The sequence below is a fragment of the Pan troglodytes genome, chromosome 21 (assembly GCF_028858775.2).
Source record: "Pan troglodytes isolate AG18354 chromosome 21, NHGRI_mPanTro3-v2.0_pri, whole genome shotgun sequence".
In the NCBI taxonomy this organism is placed as follows: domain Eukaryota; kingdom Metazoa; phylum Chordata; class Mammalia; order Primates; family Hominidae; genus Pan; species Pan troglodytes.
The window spans coordinates 50,775,246-50,792,025 of NC_072419.2; the positions used below are offsets into that span (position 1 = coordinate 50,775,246).

A 16,780-nucleotide genomic window follows, 5' to 3' on the forward strand; every position below is an offset into this window, starting at 1 on the left:
AGTCCAAATTAACCTAGAAACGATGGAAATCGTATCCTAAAATGTGGGATGCACCCCCTTTGGGAAAAATGAATGGCTCTAAGGGTGCATGAAGGACATTAAGCGATATTAAACAGCAGAGTGAGAACGTCCCATTTCAAACCAACAGGCTAGTTGTTTGAGGCCAGTATGGTATTTAACATTTTTCTAGTATTTATCTCCCTTTCTAACAGAGTAAAGCCTTCATTTTCCAGATCTCTCAAACAGGCAACCATGCCTGCAGTTTTAAAATATTGTTTTGTTTTGAGGTGTGTGTTAGCAATAACCTTTTCATTTCTTCCGAGCAATGCTGATTTCCCATTTAAGCAGTGATGTAAATATTCCTTTCAAAATACATGTCAAATTTGAGAGTTCACTTAAAGAAGAAAATGAAAACACTTTTTACTTACACATATAATAGTTTAGGTGGAATGTGGCAAACGATGATGTCTGGACAACAAGGTGTCACACTTCAATCTCTTCTCCTGTGGTGTGTTAATCTTCCCTGATAGATAAAACTCTCTGGAAGGGGATTCATAATTGAATTCCTTCTGGATTGTCAGCCTTTAGTTTGATAAGGGAAATTCATGAAAAGCCCCTCTCTCCATGTGCTGTTCCCCAAGCAATCATCATACCAGTGTGGCATATTTGGGGTTGTTATTTCCTGGATTCCTTGAAAATGTATTCCAAATTCATCTTTTACAGAACTGGAATGAGGCTCAAAGTTTGCCCAAGGCCATGAAAAGGGCTGATGAAAGAAGAAAGAGAACTACTCACATTTAATAATTCCTACCTCTCTTTTCCCAGATCCCTCTCCTCACCACACATACACAAATACCAGCTCAAGTCAAGTTGCTTCAGGACCACTGAACTTTCCAGGTAGTCCTTAACATTCTTGCTTCTTCCTGTCTGAGTATTGCTGGTCTGGACTTAAGAGAGCTAAGACTGTGATAAATTTTACAGATCGAATTCTACCAGAAACATACCTGTAGTCAAAAAGAATTAGGTTTATTTAGCTTGTTCAGAAAGGGAGAACACATACCAGAGAAAATATAAGGTGTCTTGGTAAGAGGTGACTGGGGAGAACTTATTTTAGGATTTGGGTTTATGCTGGGTAACTAAATCTAAGGAGAGTTTAAGGAGGAGGAGAACAGTTTTGGATTGGACACAGTCAAGGAGTAGAGGCAATTCAGTGATTAGGTATCTTACAAATTTTTATCCAGAAGGAAGAAGGATTAAAACAAGGCTAGATTAGTCCTTGGAAAAGTGTGATACCCTACCTTGTCTTAACCTGAATTGACTCTCCCTTAGCTGAGGGAGACAGACAAACTCCATTTTGGCTCCTTCACTTGCCGCTCCTTACCCATCCCACTTCCTCAAGGATTTAACTTGTGCAAGCTGACTCCCAGCACATCAAAGAATGCAATTAACTGATAAGATACTGTGGCAAGCGATAGCTGCAGTTTCCAGGAATTCACCCGGTTGATAGTACCCTAAGCCCCTGCATTTTTGTCCGGCTGATGGTACCCAAAGCCCCCACATCTATCACCTTGTGATGGATTTAAAGCCCCTGCACCTGGAACTGTTTGTTTTCCTGTAACCATTTGTCTTTTTAACTTTTTTGCCTGTTTTACTTCTGTAAGATTGCCTCAGCTAGGCTCCCCTTCCCCTTTCTAAACCAAAGTATAAAAGAAAATCTAGCCCCTTCTTCGGGGCCGAGAGAATTTTAAGCACTAGCCATCTCTCAGTTGCCGGCTAATAAAGGACTCCTGAATTCGTCTCAGAGTGTGGCGTTTCTCTATAATTCGCTCGGTTACAAAAAAAGAAGCAAAATCCACTCATATTAGTCAGAATTGGAAGATGTTGAGTCCTATTTGCGGTACCAGAGTGGCTTTGTCTGTATCTTGATCCAACTACATGGTGGTCTTGTCTGATCTTTGTTTATATTCTGTGATCACTGTTTTTGTTCAGTTAGAAACATTAGGTCTAGCTGTCAGCTGAACAGTTTTTCATTTTCTTACCTGTAAGCATTTGTCCTCCCACATGTAGGATCCCACCCATCTCTTAGTGTTTCTGGCCCTAACTGGTTGAGTGTGTCACTTCTACTTGGCCAAAGCGAGGAGAGCAGATCTTTGTGATCATCTACTCCAATTTCCCGCCTCAGGCAGAAACCCCTCAGCAACATCTCTTCTAGGGTAGGGGGCTCACTGCCACCCAAGGCAGCTCCTCCCATCTTTACACATCCATTGTCAAACCTGTCAGGCCTCTGAGCCCAAGCTAAGCCATCATACCCCCGTGACCTTCACATACACATCCAGATGGCCTGTTCCTGCCTTAACTGATGACATTCCACCATGAAAGAAGTGAAAATGCCCTGTTCCTGCCTTAACTGATGACATTACCTTGTGAAATTCCTTCTCCTGGCTCATCCTGGCTCAAAAGCTCCCCCACTGAGCACCTTGTGACCCCCGCCCCTGACCATCAGAGAAAAACCCTCTTTGACTGTAACTTTCCTTTACCTACCCAAATCCTATAAAACGGCCCCACCCCTATCTCCCTTCGCTGACTCTCTTTTCGGACTCAGCCCGCCTGCACCCAGGTGAAATAAACAGCCCTGTTGCTCACACAAAGCCTGTTTGGTGGTCTCTTCACACGGACGCGAGTGAAAAAACCTAGGTTATTTCCCCCCGTATGTTGTTGAAAAGATAACACATGTACTTGGTTATAACATACTGCATAAAGGAGCACATGGTGAAAATGAAGTGTCCTTCCCACCCTTCCCCCACCCCCATCTCCCAGATCTCCTTTCAGAGTTCCTACAGGAATATGCATATGCCAGCATTATGGCACTTTTTTTTTTTTTTTTTTTTTTGAGACAGAGTCTCGCTCTGTCGCCCAGGCTGGAGTGCAGTGGCACAATCTCGGCTCACTGCAACGTCCGCCTCCTGAGTTCAAGCGATTCTCCTGCCTCAGCCTCCTGAGTAGCTAGGATTACAGGTGCCCACCACCATGCCTGGCTAATTTTTTTTTGTATTTATAGTAGAGACAGGGTTTCACCATGTTGGCCAGGCTCGTCTTGAACTCCTGACCTCAGGTGATCCACCCGCCGCTTTTTTTTCACTTAACTTATTAGTTCATTCGATAAATATTTACCATGCTATTACTATGTGTCAGGCACTGTTGCCAGTGATAAGAAAATAGTACAGAACAAAACAAAGTGCCCACCCTTAAAAGACCTTATGCTGTAGGGAAAAAAGACAAGCAACAAACACACACGTATATAATATAACACTCAGACACTGACAAGAGCTGTGAAAAAAGAGAAAGGAGAATACAGAGTTGGTGGGGGTCCATTATTTTCTTTTCTTTATTTTATTTTATTTTATTTTTTTGAGACAGGGTCTCACTCCGTCACCCAGGCTGGAGTGCAGTGGCATGATCTCACCTCGCTGCAACCTCAGCCTCTTGGGTTGAAGCAATACTCATGCTTCAGCCTCCCCAGTAGCTGGAATTACAGGCACATACCACCATACCTGGCCAATTTTTGTATTTTTAGTAGAGACAGGGTTTCGCCATGTTAGCCAGGCTGGTCTTGAACACCTGACCTCAAGTGATCCGCGCACCTAGGCCTCCCAAAGTGCTGGGATTACAGGAACGAGCCACTGCGCCCGGCCCTACTATTTTCAAGAGTAGTCTGGGCAGGTCTTTTAGAGGGCTTGACACTGGAGCACAGACATGAGGGAACCGAGGAAGCAAGCCATAAAGATACCTGGAGGAAGAGCAGGAGAAAATGCCCTGAGATGAAAGCATGCTTTAAGGCAGGAAAACAGAGTCTGGAGGCGGGGAACAAAAGGCTGATTCACACTTCAGCTATGACAGGAAATATCCTCTCCATAGGGTGTAGGCCAAGTAAATGACTTTGTAACTTTACTTCATCCTTTTCATTTACATAGGGCGTGTCCCAAGTAGAGGGTATTTAAACTCCCAAAAATTCTGTAACAGGGGCCCTTGAGCTCCTATGCTTGGGCCCCCTCCCACACTGCGGAGTGAATTGGTGAGATGGAGTCTTGCTCTGTGGCCCGGGCTGGAGTACAGTGGCTCAAACTCGGCTCACTGCAACCTCCACCTCCCAGGTTCAAGCAATTCTCCTGCCTCAGCCTCCTGAGTAGCTAGGATTACAGGTGTGCACCACCATGCCCAGCTACTTTTTGTATTTTTAGTGGAGACGGGGTTTCACCATGTTGGCCAGGCTGGTCTCGAACTCCTGACCTCGTGATCCGCGCGCCTCGGCCTCCCAAAGTGCTGGGATTACAGGCGTGAACCACCACGCCCAGCCCGTACTTTCATTTTCAATAAATTCCTTCATTCCTTCTTGCTTTGTGTGTTGTGTCCAATTCTTTGTTCAAGATGCCAAGAACCTGGACACCCTCCAATGGTGACAGCTGAGAGGGAAAATGGTGAGAGATGAGGTTGGACAAGTATTCAGGGGGCAGTTCACTTCCAGCCTTGTTGATGGTGACAACAACTCTACATCTTATTCTAAATGTAATGGGGAAACAGTTGAAAGCTTTTGAGCAGGTGAGGGACATGGTCATGCTTACTTTTTTTTTTTAAGCTGGAGTTTCAAAAAAAAGCCTTCAGCCACCGCGCCAATTGTGTTTACATTTTATTTTATTTATTGTTTTGAGACGGAGTCTCACTCTTTCACCAGGCTGGAGTGCAGTGGCGTGATCTCGGCTCACTGCAACCTCGGCCTCCTAGGTTCAAGCAATTCTCCTGCCTCAGCCTCCCGAGTAGCTGGACTACAGGCGCACGCCACCACGCCCAGCTAATTTTTGTATTTTTAGTAGAGACATGGTTTCACTATGTTGGCCAGGATGGTCTTGTACTCTTGACCTCGTGATCCACGTGCCTTGGCCTCCCAAAGTGTTGGGATTACAGGCATGAGCCACTGCGCCCGGCCGTGTTTACCTTTCAAAAGGATCATTCTGGCTGCTGGTTGGAATAAAGACTGGAGCAGGGATGGGTTAGGGTTGAGGGTTATAGTAGAAGCAATGGCGGGACTAGTTCGGAGACTATTGCCGTATACATAGCTGAAACTGCCTTTGCAAAATTATGACGGAGACAGTGAAAAAGATCTAACTTCATCTTCGTTCTAACCTTTAACCTGTCCTTGTTCCTTCCTGGGTGTAGGCTGAACTAACTTTGGGAGGAACTTAGTTTATAGTTTAAAACAAAGATGATAACAGCCCCTTCCCAAAACAAACCTTCCTCTTGTCTGGGTACTAGACTGCCTTTGTAGGACTAACAAATTAGCCACAAGATTAGAAATTATGGTTTAGGAGTCATGCAGCTGGAGGCTACAAGATTCTGACCCTCCCTGAACTTCTGCTAAGATCAGCGCTTGAGATATTTTTCAGACCCTGAACTTGATGGATCAGCTGGCACCACACAGATTGATAAAGTGGCTCATCTGATCTTGTGGCCCGCACCCAGGAACTCAGTGCAAGAGGACAGCTTCAGCTTCCCATGATTTCATCTCCTACCTGACCAATCAGCACTCCTTGCTCACTGGCTTCCCCCCACCCACCAAGTTAACCTTAAAAACTCTGATCCCCAGCCTGGAGCGGTGGCTCATGCCTGTAATCCTGGTACCTTGGGAGGCTGAGGCGGGTGGATCACTTGAGGCCAGGAGTTCTAGTCCAGCCTGGCCAATATGGTGACACCCCTGTCTGTACTAAAAAAAATACAAAAAATTAGCCAGGCATGGTGGCGCATGCCTTGTAGTCCCAGCTACTCTGGAGACTGAGGCAGGAGAATCACTTGAACTGGGGAGGCAGAGGCTGCAGGGAGTGGAGATTGTGCCATTGCACTCCAGCCTGGGCAACAGACTCCGTCTCAAAACAAACAAACAAACAAAAAACTCTGATCCCCAAATGCTCAGGGAGACTGATTTGAGTAATAATAAAGCTCCGGTCTCCCACACAGCCGGCTCTGTGTGAATTACTCTTTCTCTGTTGCAACTCCCCTGTCTTGATAAGTCAGCTCTGTCTAGGTAGCAGGCGAGGTAAACCCCCTGGCTGGTTACACAGCTTGAAGACAGCTCTGTATCTAAACTGTATCTACGTCTATATCTACCTTGGTCCCTCTTAATTCTTGCTACGGTAATCTATTTTATTTTATGGATGTATCATAATTTATTTCCTCAGTTCCCTAAGGATAGACTTTTTTTTTCGTTTGAGACAGAGTCTCGCTCTGTCGTCCAGGCTGGGGTGCAGGGGCGTGATCTCCGTTCACTGCAGCCTCTGCCTCTCGGGTTTAAGCAATTCTCCTGCCTCAGCCTCCCAAGTAGCTGGGACTACAGGAGTGCGCTGCCACGTCTGGCTAATTTTTGTATTTTTAGTAGAGATGGTGTTTCACCACGTTGGCCAGGACGGTCTTGGTCTCCTGACCTCATGATCCGCCTGCCTCGGCCTCCCAAAGTGCTGGGATTACAGGCGTGAGCCACCGTGGCTGGCTTTTTTTTTTTTTTTTTTGAGACAGGGTGTCCCTCTGTCACTCAGGCTGGAGTGCAATGGCACAGTCTCTGCTGACTGCAACCTCCGCCTGTCGGGCTCAAGGGATCCTCCCACCTCAGCCTCCTGAGTAGCTGGGACTACAGGTGCACACCACCACACCTGGCTAATTTTTTTATTTTTTGTAGAGGTGAGGTCTCACTATGTTGCCCAGGCTGGTCTTGAACTCCTGGGCTCAAGCAATCTGCCTGCCTCAGCCTACCAAAGTGCTGGACTGCCCAAGGGGTTCACCTTGCACGCTGCCTAGACAGAGCTGATTAATCAAGAAGGGGGAATTGCGACAGAGAAAGTAATTCACACAAAGCCTGCTGTGCGGGAGCCCAGAGTTTTGTTATTACTCAAATCATCCTCCCCGAAAACTCAAGGATCAGAGTTTTTAAGGATAATTTGGTGGGTAGGGGGCCAATGAATTGGGAGTGCTGATTGCTTGGCTGGAGGATGAAATTGCAGAGAGTCGCTGGGCGCGGTGGCTCATGCCTGTAATCCCAGCACTTTGGGAGGCCGAGGCGGGTGGATCACGAGGTCAGGAGATGGAGACCATCCTGGCTAACACGGTGAAACCTCATCTCTACTAAAAATACAAAAAAACTAGCCGGGTGTGGTGGCGGGTGCCTGTAGTCCCAGCTACTCGGGAGGCTGAGGCAGGAGAATGGCGTGACCCCAGGAGGTGGAGCTTGCAGTGAGCCAAGATCGCGCCACGCACTCCAGCCTGGGTGACAGAGCGAGATTCCTTCTCAAAAAAACAAAACAAACAAACAAAAAAACCAGAAATTGCAGGGAGTCAAAGCTGTTCTCTTCTGCTGAGTCAGTTCCTGGATGAGGGCCACAGAACTGGTTGGCAGGTCCAGTGGGGCCATCTGGTTGTTAGAAATGCAAAAACCTGAAAAGACATCTCAAAAGGCTGATCTTAGGTTCACAATAGCGATTTTACCACAAGAGTAATTGGGGGCCAGGCACAGTGGCTCACGTCTGTGATCCCAGCACTTTGGGAAGCTGAGGCAGGCAGATCACTTGAGGTCAGGAGTTCAAGACCAGCCTGGCCAACATGGCAAAACCCCGTCTCTACTAAAAATACAAAAATTAGCTGGCGTGGTGGCAGGTCCCTGTAATCCCAGCTACTGTGGAGGCTGAGGCATGATAATTGCTTGAACCTGTGAGGCAGAGGTTGCAATAAGCCAAGATTGTGCCACTGCACTCCAGCCTGGGTGACAGAGCAAGACTCTGTCTCAAAAAAACAAAACAAAAAAATCTTATGACCTCTAGAATAAGAATAATGGTGGGTACTATTTAGAACTCCAGCCCTTCTCATCTTGGCTTGGTGGCTGGTGGCCTGTGGCCTTTCATTTGTTTTACAAGAACAGTTTAGCTTTCTGGAAAGGGCTATTATTTAAATGATACACTAAATTCCTTCCCAAGGCTAGTTTGGCCTGGCTTGGCATGGTGGCTCACACCTACAATCCCAGCACTTTGGGAGGCCGAGGCGGGAGGATCACCTGACCAACATGGAGAAACCCTGTCTCTACTAAAAATACAAAAAATTAGCTGGGCGTGGTGGTGCATGCCTGTAATCCCAGCTACTCAGGAGGCTGAGGCAGGAGAATCACTTGAACTCAGGAGGCGGACATTGTGGTGAGCCAAGTTGGCGCCATTGCACTCCAGCCTGGGCAACAAGAGTGAAACTCCGTCTCAAAAAAAAAAACAAAAAACAGAAAAACAAAAAAAACTGGTTTAGCCTATACCCAGGAATGAACAGGACACTTTAGAGGTTAGAAGGAAGATGGGGTCAGTTAGGTCTGATATCTCAGTTATGATTTTTTGCAAAGGCGGTTTCAGGATGACAGGTGTGAGCCATTGCGCCCAGCCCCTGATAGATATTTAGACTGGTCGCAACCCTTTTGCTTTTACAAAAATGAATTAATGAATATATCCTCTGTGCTCAGGTTTCAGCATATCTGCAGAGTTATTCCAAGAAGTGTAGTTGCTAGACACAAGGAAAAATAAATTATTCCTCATATTGAAATTAAATCTGGTGATCTAATTCTCCATCAAAGAAACCAATTTATTCACTCTTTGCCACACCACCCCTTCAGAGACTATAAAAGAGAGGAATCTGCCACCCCTCCCACATCAGTTTTCTTGTCTTTAAATATTCCCAGTCTTGGCAGGGAGTGGTGGCTCACGCCTGAAATCCCACCATGCTGGTAGGCCCAGGCGGATGGATCAGCTGAGGTCGGAGTTCGAGACCAGCCTGGTCAACATGGCGAAACCTCGTCTCTACTAAAAATACAAAAATTAGCCAGGCTGGTGGCACCTTCCTGTAATCCCAGCTACTCGGGAGGCTGAGGCATGAGAATCGCTCAAACCCAGGGGGCAGAGGTTGCAGTGAGCCGAGATTGCGCCACTGCACTCCAGCCTGGGCGACAGAGTGAGATTCTGTCTCAAAACAAAAACAAAAACAAAATAACAAAAACCCAGTCTACCAAGCCACCACCTGAGGCCCTGTCTCCTCCTCGCACGGTCCCCATTTGAGGTTACAGAGAGATAAACTGAGGCACAAGCAGCACCCGCGGCCCAAGACCTCCCCCTGGCCTCACTGTCCCCCTTTCCGTATCTTCCCCGGGCCAAGTTCCAACCCGGATCCCTCCTTCGCAGCCCAGCCCTCGACTCCCACCTCGTCCCTCCTCTGCCCCCTCCGCGGCTGCGGAAGGGGACGCGAACCGTCCTGGTCCCATCCGAGCCGCCGTAGCGCGAGTGCCGCGGGAGTTCGGCAGCCCAGGTCGCCAAGGCAACGGGCTCCGCTGCGGGTTGCGCGCTGCGGGTTGCGGGCTGCGGGCGCTAGGCTGCCCCGGGGAGGCGCTGCGGACCGGCGGCCCAGGCACGGAGAGGCGGCGAGACCGCAGGTGAGCAGGAGCCGGGCGGCCGGTTGCGGCCCCAACGCTCCGGGCCTGGCGTCGACACGTCGCAGGGGGCGAGGGGCTGAGCCGCCGGGGACCCCGGGGAGGGAGGCTGCGGCCCGATCTTTGTCCCTCAGCCGCGCCGGGGACGGCGCCCCCGGCGCCCTTTGACCCCGCCCCGCGTTCAGGGAGAGTCCGTTTTCGGCTGTTTATTATATTTGTAGCCATTGGTCGACCTCATTCGAAAGTTTCTTAAAAAAAAAATCCCTTCTTGTTTGGGGGCCAGAAAATAACTCAAAACTGTGCAGAAAATTTATTTGTGTGTGTGACTCTTCTGGGACCAGAGAGGATTGACTTCTTTGTGCGTCAGTTTTATCGTCTGCAAAATGGGAATCATGGTAGCACCTGTCTGATGACGTTATTACAAGGTAAATTTATATTTAAAATTCGTGGAGGTAAGCCCTCAATACATGGGAGCTTTTATTATTACTACTACTACAAGGAGGACCATCACTGAGCATTTATTGTGAGCCACGGCCCGGGCTGATAGCCAGGGTAAAAAAGTGAACGAGAGACATCGTGTCCTGAGGGAACTCCACAGTTTTCCGGAGGAGACAGACTCGTAAACAAGAATTCACAGTGATTCCGGTTATGATTTTGGACATACAGAGGGGCTGTGAATGCACAGAGAAAACAGTTAAGCTGGATTTCTGGAGGTGAGGTTAGTGTGGATGATCAGGGAGAGATGCCAAAAGAAGGTGACTTCCAAAATGAGACATGAAGGCTGTCTTTATGTTGGCCAGAAGATGAGGCTGGTGGAGTGTACCTTGCTGTGGGTAGATAAAGCAGGTAGAGAAAGTAGGTAGAGAAAAGCCTTGGGGAGAGAGTGCAGACTTCTTGGGAATCTGCAAGGATTTCAGGCTAGCTGGAGAGCAGATTATGAGAGTTGGAGGGGGTCTGGCTAGATGGTGTTTGAGAGACAAGCAGGTGCTCCTCCTGAAAGACTGTAAGTGTGGAGGAGTTTGGGCTTTGTGTTGGGGGCAGTGGGAAGCCATCAAAGGGTTTTAAGCCGGAGGTGTGTGTCTTTGATCAGAGGTATAGTTTCAGAAAGATCAGTTTTTTGTGTTTCTCTCTTGGTCTTATCATTCCTCCCATCTGTTTTTCACTTTGCAGGCATTCATTTGTGGTGATTCATATATACGTGTGTGTGTGACAGTGTGTGCGTGTATGTATTTATTGTTGAGATGAGGTCTCACTATGTTGCCCAGGCTGGTCTCAGATTCCTGGGCTCAAGTGATCCTCCTGTCTCAGCCTCCCAAGCAGCTGGGACTGCAGGTGCACACCACTGCACCTGGCTAATTAAAAAAATATTTAATGAGCATCTTCTTCTATGTGCAAGGCACTGTGTAGGTAGTAAGGAAGCAGGTCCCTGCCCTCAAGGAGATCACAGATTGGTGGAGAAAATATTCATCAAACAAGTGATTATAATTGTGATGAGAATTGTGAAAAGGGACGCATGTTAAGATCAATCTAGCATAGTTTGGAGATTCAGGTAGGGTTTTGATAAAATGTATGGAGGGTGTAGTCTGAGTTAGCTATCGTGGGGATGTTCCAAGCATTTTCAAAAGTACATTCATGGAGCCAAAAGCAGTCCACTACAACTGGAACTTAAAGATCAATATTGAAAGAGATCCATCCAGAGAGGTTGACAAAAAAAAAAAAGGCTGAGATTATTCAGGGCTACTGCATTGCATACTCTTGGAAGAATGAGCCATGCACTTAGTCTACACTAAAAGAAATGGCTAGAGAAACAGGAACAGGAGAGAAACCGGCAAAGTATAGTAATGAAGGCCAAAGGAAGAGGTTGGTTGGCCTTTGTAGATGTTGCTGAGATGTCGAGTAATACAAGTTAAAAATTAAAATGTGTCCTTTTGGGTAAATAAATATGGAGGTCGGTTGGGACCTCATTGAGCAGATTTGGTGAAATGGTTGGGGCGGAATCTATAATATCAGCAGCTTTCAAAGGTTCAATATAATATATCAGTGGGATGAGTTAAGAGTGGGATGTGAGAAAGACAAAGTGTAGGCAGCTCAGAGAAGTTTGGCTGCGAAGGGAGGTAGAGAGAAGGCTGAGGAGCGATTGGGGAATAGGTGAAGTTTTTTTGAGCATGAGAGAGATTAAATGCTGTTGGCAAAGAGCCAGTGGAGAGAGAAAGGCTGAGAAGACACAGGATATGAAAGGGAGAATTGATAGTATAACTTTCCTGAGAAGGTGGGAGTGGAGGAGCTCCACAGTACAGATCCTTCAATAGGAGTCTGATGCCTGTTACTTTTTGGAGACGTGGGAAGCCAGGTTATTCCTGAAAGGAGTGCACCAGTGTAATGCAACAAAAATAAATAAAGGTATAAGTGTGGAAGGAAAGTCACAATTTTCATTGTCGGCAGATAGCAGGCATTTATTGAACTAGTATTGTGTTAAGTACTTTTCATGCACCGTTCTTTTTTTTTTTTTTTTTGGGACAGGGTATCACTCTGTCGCCCATGCTGGAGTGTAGTGGTGCAATCTTGGCTCACTGCAGCCTCTGCCTCCTGTGCTCAAGCGATCCACCTGCCTCAGCCCCCCAAGTAGCTGGGAATACAGGTGCGAGCCACCACACTCAGCTAATTTTTGTATTTTTAGTAGAGATGAGGTTTTGCCATGTTGACCAGGCTGGTCTCGAACTCCAGACCTCAAGTAATCCACCCGCATCGGCCTGCCAAGGTGCTAGGATTACAGGCATGAGCCACTGCGTCCGGCCTCATGCACCGTTCTTAATGAATAATGTGATGTTTACAACAACCCTGTGAGATAGGCCCTCTAATAATTGCAAATTTATGGATAAAGAAACTGAGGTAACATGCTCACTCAGGGTCACACAGTATTTGAATCTAGGTTTACCTGAACCCAGAGCTTTTACTCTTAACCACTACCTGGATGATATAAATCTCTACCTGTGATATGATTGTCTGCTGAGAAAATTCAAGAGAATTAAACTAAAAATACTTAGATATAATAAGGCTAAGTGAACAGCAGTTATAAGATAGACAAAAAGCAATAGCTTTATGCAAACAAAAATAGAAAATGTAATTGTAGGAGAACTGACAATAGCAACATGAAAAATAAATACTTAGAAATAAACTTAAAAATACATGTACCCAGCTTAGCCACACAGAGTAAGAGTTGGCTGGGCATGGGGATGGGAGGACAGGATGAGTAAGGTAAAGTAGTTTTCCCATGGGAACATCAGAGTATTGATACTGGAGAAGGGGTAGGTTAAAAAAAAAACAGGTGTCTATCATAAGACATCATGAGATATTGACTATCATGTTTTTATAAAATTGAAAAATTGGCCTGGCACGGTGGCTTACGCCTGTAATCCCAGCACTTTGGGAGGCCAAGGCGGGCAGATTATCTGAGGTGAGGAGTTTGAGACTAGCCTGGTCAACATGGTGAAACCCCATCTCTGCTAAAAATACAAAAATTAGCTGGGTGTAGTGGTGCACGCCTGTAGTCCCAGCTACTCGGGAAACTGAGGCAGGAGATTCTCTTCAACCTGGGAGGCAGAGGTTGCAGTGAGCTGAGATTGTACCATTGCACTCCAGCCTGGGTGACAAGAGCAAAACTCCATCTCAAAAAAAAGGACAGTTAGGTGGGAGCTATATATATTAGAAAGATGTTTACATTATATGGTTAGGTGTAAGAAGCAGATTACGGTACAGTATGTTACTGTTTTCTTAAATGTATACATGTTTATAATAAAAATGTCTGGAAATACTAGTTCTTTTTAAAAATGTTAAATCTTTAATTGTGATAAAATTTACCATCTTAACGATTTTTAAGTTTACAGTTTTGTAGTATTAAGTGTATTCATGCTGTGCAACCAATCTGCATGACTTTTTCATCTTGCAAAAGTGCAAAAGCCAAACTATACCTTTAATAGGTTTAGCTCCCCATTTCCGCCTCCCCACCAGCCCTTGGCAGCACCCATTCTACTTTTGTTTTCTATGTGTTTGGTTACTCTGGATACATCGTGTTAGTGGAATCTTGCATTATTTGTCTTTCTGTGACGGGCTTATTTCACTAGCATAGTGTCCTCAAGGTTCATCCTTGTTGTGTAGCATGTGTCAGAATTTCATTCTTTTTGTAAGGCTGAATAATATTCCATTGCATGTTTATACCACACTTTGTTTATCCATTCATCGATGGTCACTTTGAGTTGCTTCCATCTTTTGGCTATTGTGAATAATACTGCAGTGAAATGTAAGTGTACTAGAAAGGTAAGCTGTTTGAGATCATGGGGAAACTTTTATTCTGTTCCTCATTGCCCTAATTTTCCTTTTTTATGAGCATGAATTGCCTTCATAATCAGAAAAAAAATCAGGAAGTATCTTCTTTAGGAGGCTGGGGAAATAAGGGTAAAAAAGGGCAGTGGCGGCGGAAAGGGAAAGGAGAGGGCAGATTTGAGAGACATTTCAGAAGGAGAATCAACAGGACTTGACCAACAAGAGGTAAGGGAGAGAGGAGTGGAAGATGAAGCTTTCCTGGCCTCTGGTGGGAAGGGGCATCAGTCCTGGTGGGGCTTTGACTAGGGGAGGAGGGAGGAAATAAGGCTGGAGAGCCACCCAAGCCTTTGTTTAGCAGTTTGGACTTCTAGAAGGTGGAGAGAAACCATTGAAAGGAAGTGAAATGACTTGATCTGATTTGCACATAGAGAGATTACACTGGCTCTTTCCAACCATTCTTTAAACTGAAGGCAGATAGTGCCAGGTATCCCTTTGTGTTGCTTATACTTGAACTTCTGTTAATTTCCTTTTATTTGAGATGAACCTTTAGTACTGAAGTACACATATCTATTATTCTAAAAGCACCTGGAATATTTTAAACAATGTTTTAGTGTGTGTTTTTTTTTGTTTTTTTGTTTTTTGTTTTTTTGTGTGTGTTTTTTGAGACGGAGTCTCGCTCTGTTGCCCAGGCTGGAGTGCAATGGCACCATCTCAGTTCACTGCAGCCTCCGCCTCCCAGGTTCAAGCAATTCTCCTGCCTCAGCCTCCCAAGTAGCTGGGATTACAAGCACTTGCCATTATGCCCGGCTAATTTTTGTATTATTATTATTTTTTTTGAGATGGAGTTTCACTCTTATCGCCCAGGCTGGAGTACAATGGTACGATCTTGGCTCACCGCAACCGCCGCCTCCTGGGTTCAAGCGATTCTCATGCCTCAGCCTCCTGAGTAGCTGGGATTACAGGCATGCGCCACCACGCCCGGCTAATTTTGTATTTTTAGTAGAGACAGCGTTCTCCATGTTGGTCAGGCTGGTCTTGAACTCCCAACCTCAGGTGATCCACTCGCCTTGGCCTCCCAAAGTGCTGTGATTACAGGTGTGAGCCACTGCTCCTGGCATTTTTGTATTTTTATAGAAATGGGGTTTCACCATGTTGGCCAGGCTGGTCTTGACTCCTGACCTCAAGTGATCTGCCTGCCTCGGCCTCCCAAAGTGCTGGGATTACAGGCGTGAGCCACCGTGCCCTGCCTGTGTTCAGTTTTATCTCAATAACACAGTCTCCTGTAAATATACTTACTTTTTTTTTTTTTGAGACAGAGTCTCACTCTGTCCCTCAGGCTGGAGTGCAGTGGTGCGATTTTGGCTCACTGCACCCTTCGCCTTTGAGGTTCAAGTGATTCTCCTGCCTCAGCCTCCCAAGTAGCTGGGATTACAGGCACACACCACCACACCGGCTATTTTTTTTTTTCATTTTTAGTAGAGACAGGATTTCACCATATTGGCCAGGCTGGTCTCAAACTCCTGAACTCAGATGATCCACCCATCTTGGCCTCCCAAAGTGCTGGGATTATAGGTGTGAGCCACTGCACCCAGCCATCCTGTAAATATACTTTCTGACTTTAGTAGGAGAAATATGAATAATTGGGAAAATAAATGAAACAAAAATAATTCAAGGTAGAGTATGTCACAATTCTGTTAAAATTTAAAAATTTAAAAATTTTCACATTTTACTCAATTCTGACAGCCTCCTTTTGAGAGAAAAAGGACAATATAAGGTATACAGTGTCATATTAAGGAACTCTTACAAAATGAAAATTTGGAGGGTCCAGATGGATTCAGCCCGTCACTTAGCTCCACTCCCACAAACCTGTAGTCTCTGTCTACTTCCAGAGCATTACAGACAGAGGGAGCTAACTGTTGTGCTAACATTTGTAAATAGCTCTGCAGTTTAGAAGAGCTGGATTTCCAAAAGATGTAAATCCATGATATCATTTTAGTCCTCCTAACAATTCTGTGGGGTAGGGATTATCATTCCCATTTTCAAATGAGAAAATTGAAGATCGGAGGATGTGACAGATCCCTCTCAGATACTATATCTAATAAGTCCTGGAGTTTGAATCCAGGTTTTATTTTCTTCTTATATTTTAGCCTTTTATTATGGAAAAGTTTAAACATAGAAAAGTAGAAAAGATAATAAAAGACACCTAATATACTGAGCTTTAGCAATTGCCAACATATGGTCACTTTTATCTATACTGCCTACTTCCATCCCACCTTAAATTATCATAAAGCAAATCCTAGTCATCATATTTCATCCATGAATACTGTACTTCAATATACACATCTAAGAGAGAAGGATTTTTTCCTCCTCCTTTCCCCCCTGTAGTCACAGTTCCATTATTACACCTAAGGAAATAAACAGTAGTCAGTCCTAAATATTACATAATATCCATTTGGTATTCAGTTTCCTCAACAATTTTATAAATGTCTTTCTAAAAAAATGTTTTTTTCAAGATGGAGTCTCGCTATGTTGCTCATGCTGTACTTGAACTCCTAGGTTCAAGTGATCCTCCTACCTCAGCCTCATCAGTATCTGGAAATACAGATGTGTGTCAGTGTACCCAGCTTTTTTTTTTTTTTTTTTTTTTTTTTTTTGACACAGAGCCTCACTCTTTTGCCCAGGCTGGAATGCAGTGGCGTGATCTCCACTCACTCACTGCAACCTCTGCCTCCTGGGTTCAAGCAATTATCCTGCTTCAGCCTCCTGAGAAGCTGAGATTACAGGCACGTACCACCATACCCCACTAATTTTTGTATTTTTAGTAGAGACAGGGTTTCACTATTTTGGCCGGGCTGGTCTCGAACTCCTGACCTCAGGTGATCCGCCCGCCCACCTCAGCCTCCCAAAGTGTTGGGATTACTACAGGCGTGAGCCATCATGCCCGGCCTGCCCAACTTTCATAAATGTCTT

At 45.6% G+C, this 16,780-nt stretch overlaps 1 protein-coding gene across 4 annotated transcripts in view; it reads left to right on the top strand.

Moving 5' to 3' along the window:
- The first annotated feature begins 9,342 nt into the window (after positions 1-9,342).
- PKIG (cAMP-dependent protein kinase inhibitor gamma) overlaps positions 9,343-16,780 on the top strand; it is an 88,339-nt gene continuing 80,901 nt past the window's right edge. For 2 of the 4 annotated variants that reach the window (XM_016937972.4, XM_016937968.4), the window contains exon 1: positions 9,376-9,493. The gene's annotated coding sequence lies outside the window, so the exon portion shown is untranslated. Of the gene's footprint in view, positions 9,494-9,579; positions 9,916-16,780 lie in introns of those variants that run through there. The other 2 variants (XM_016937971.4, XM_016937974.3) reach the window with 2 other exon arrangements.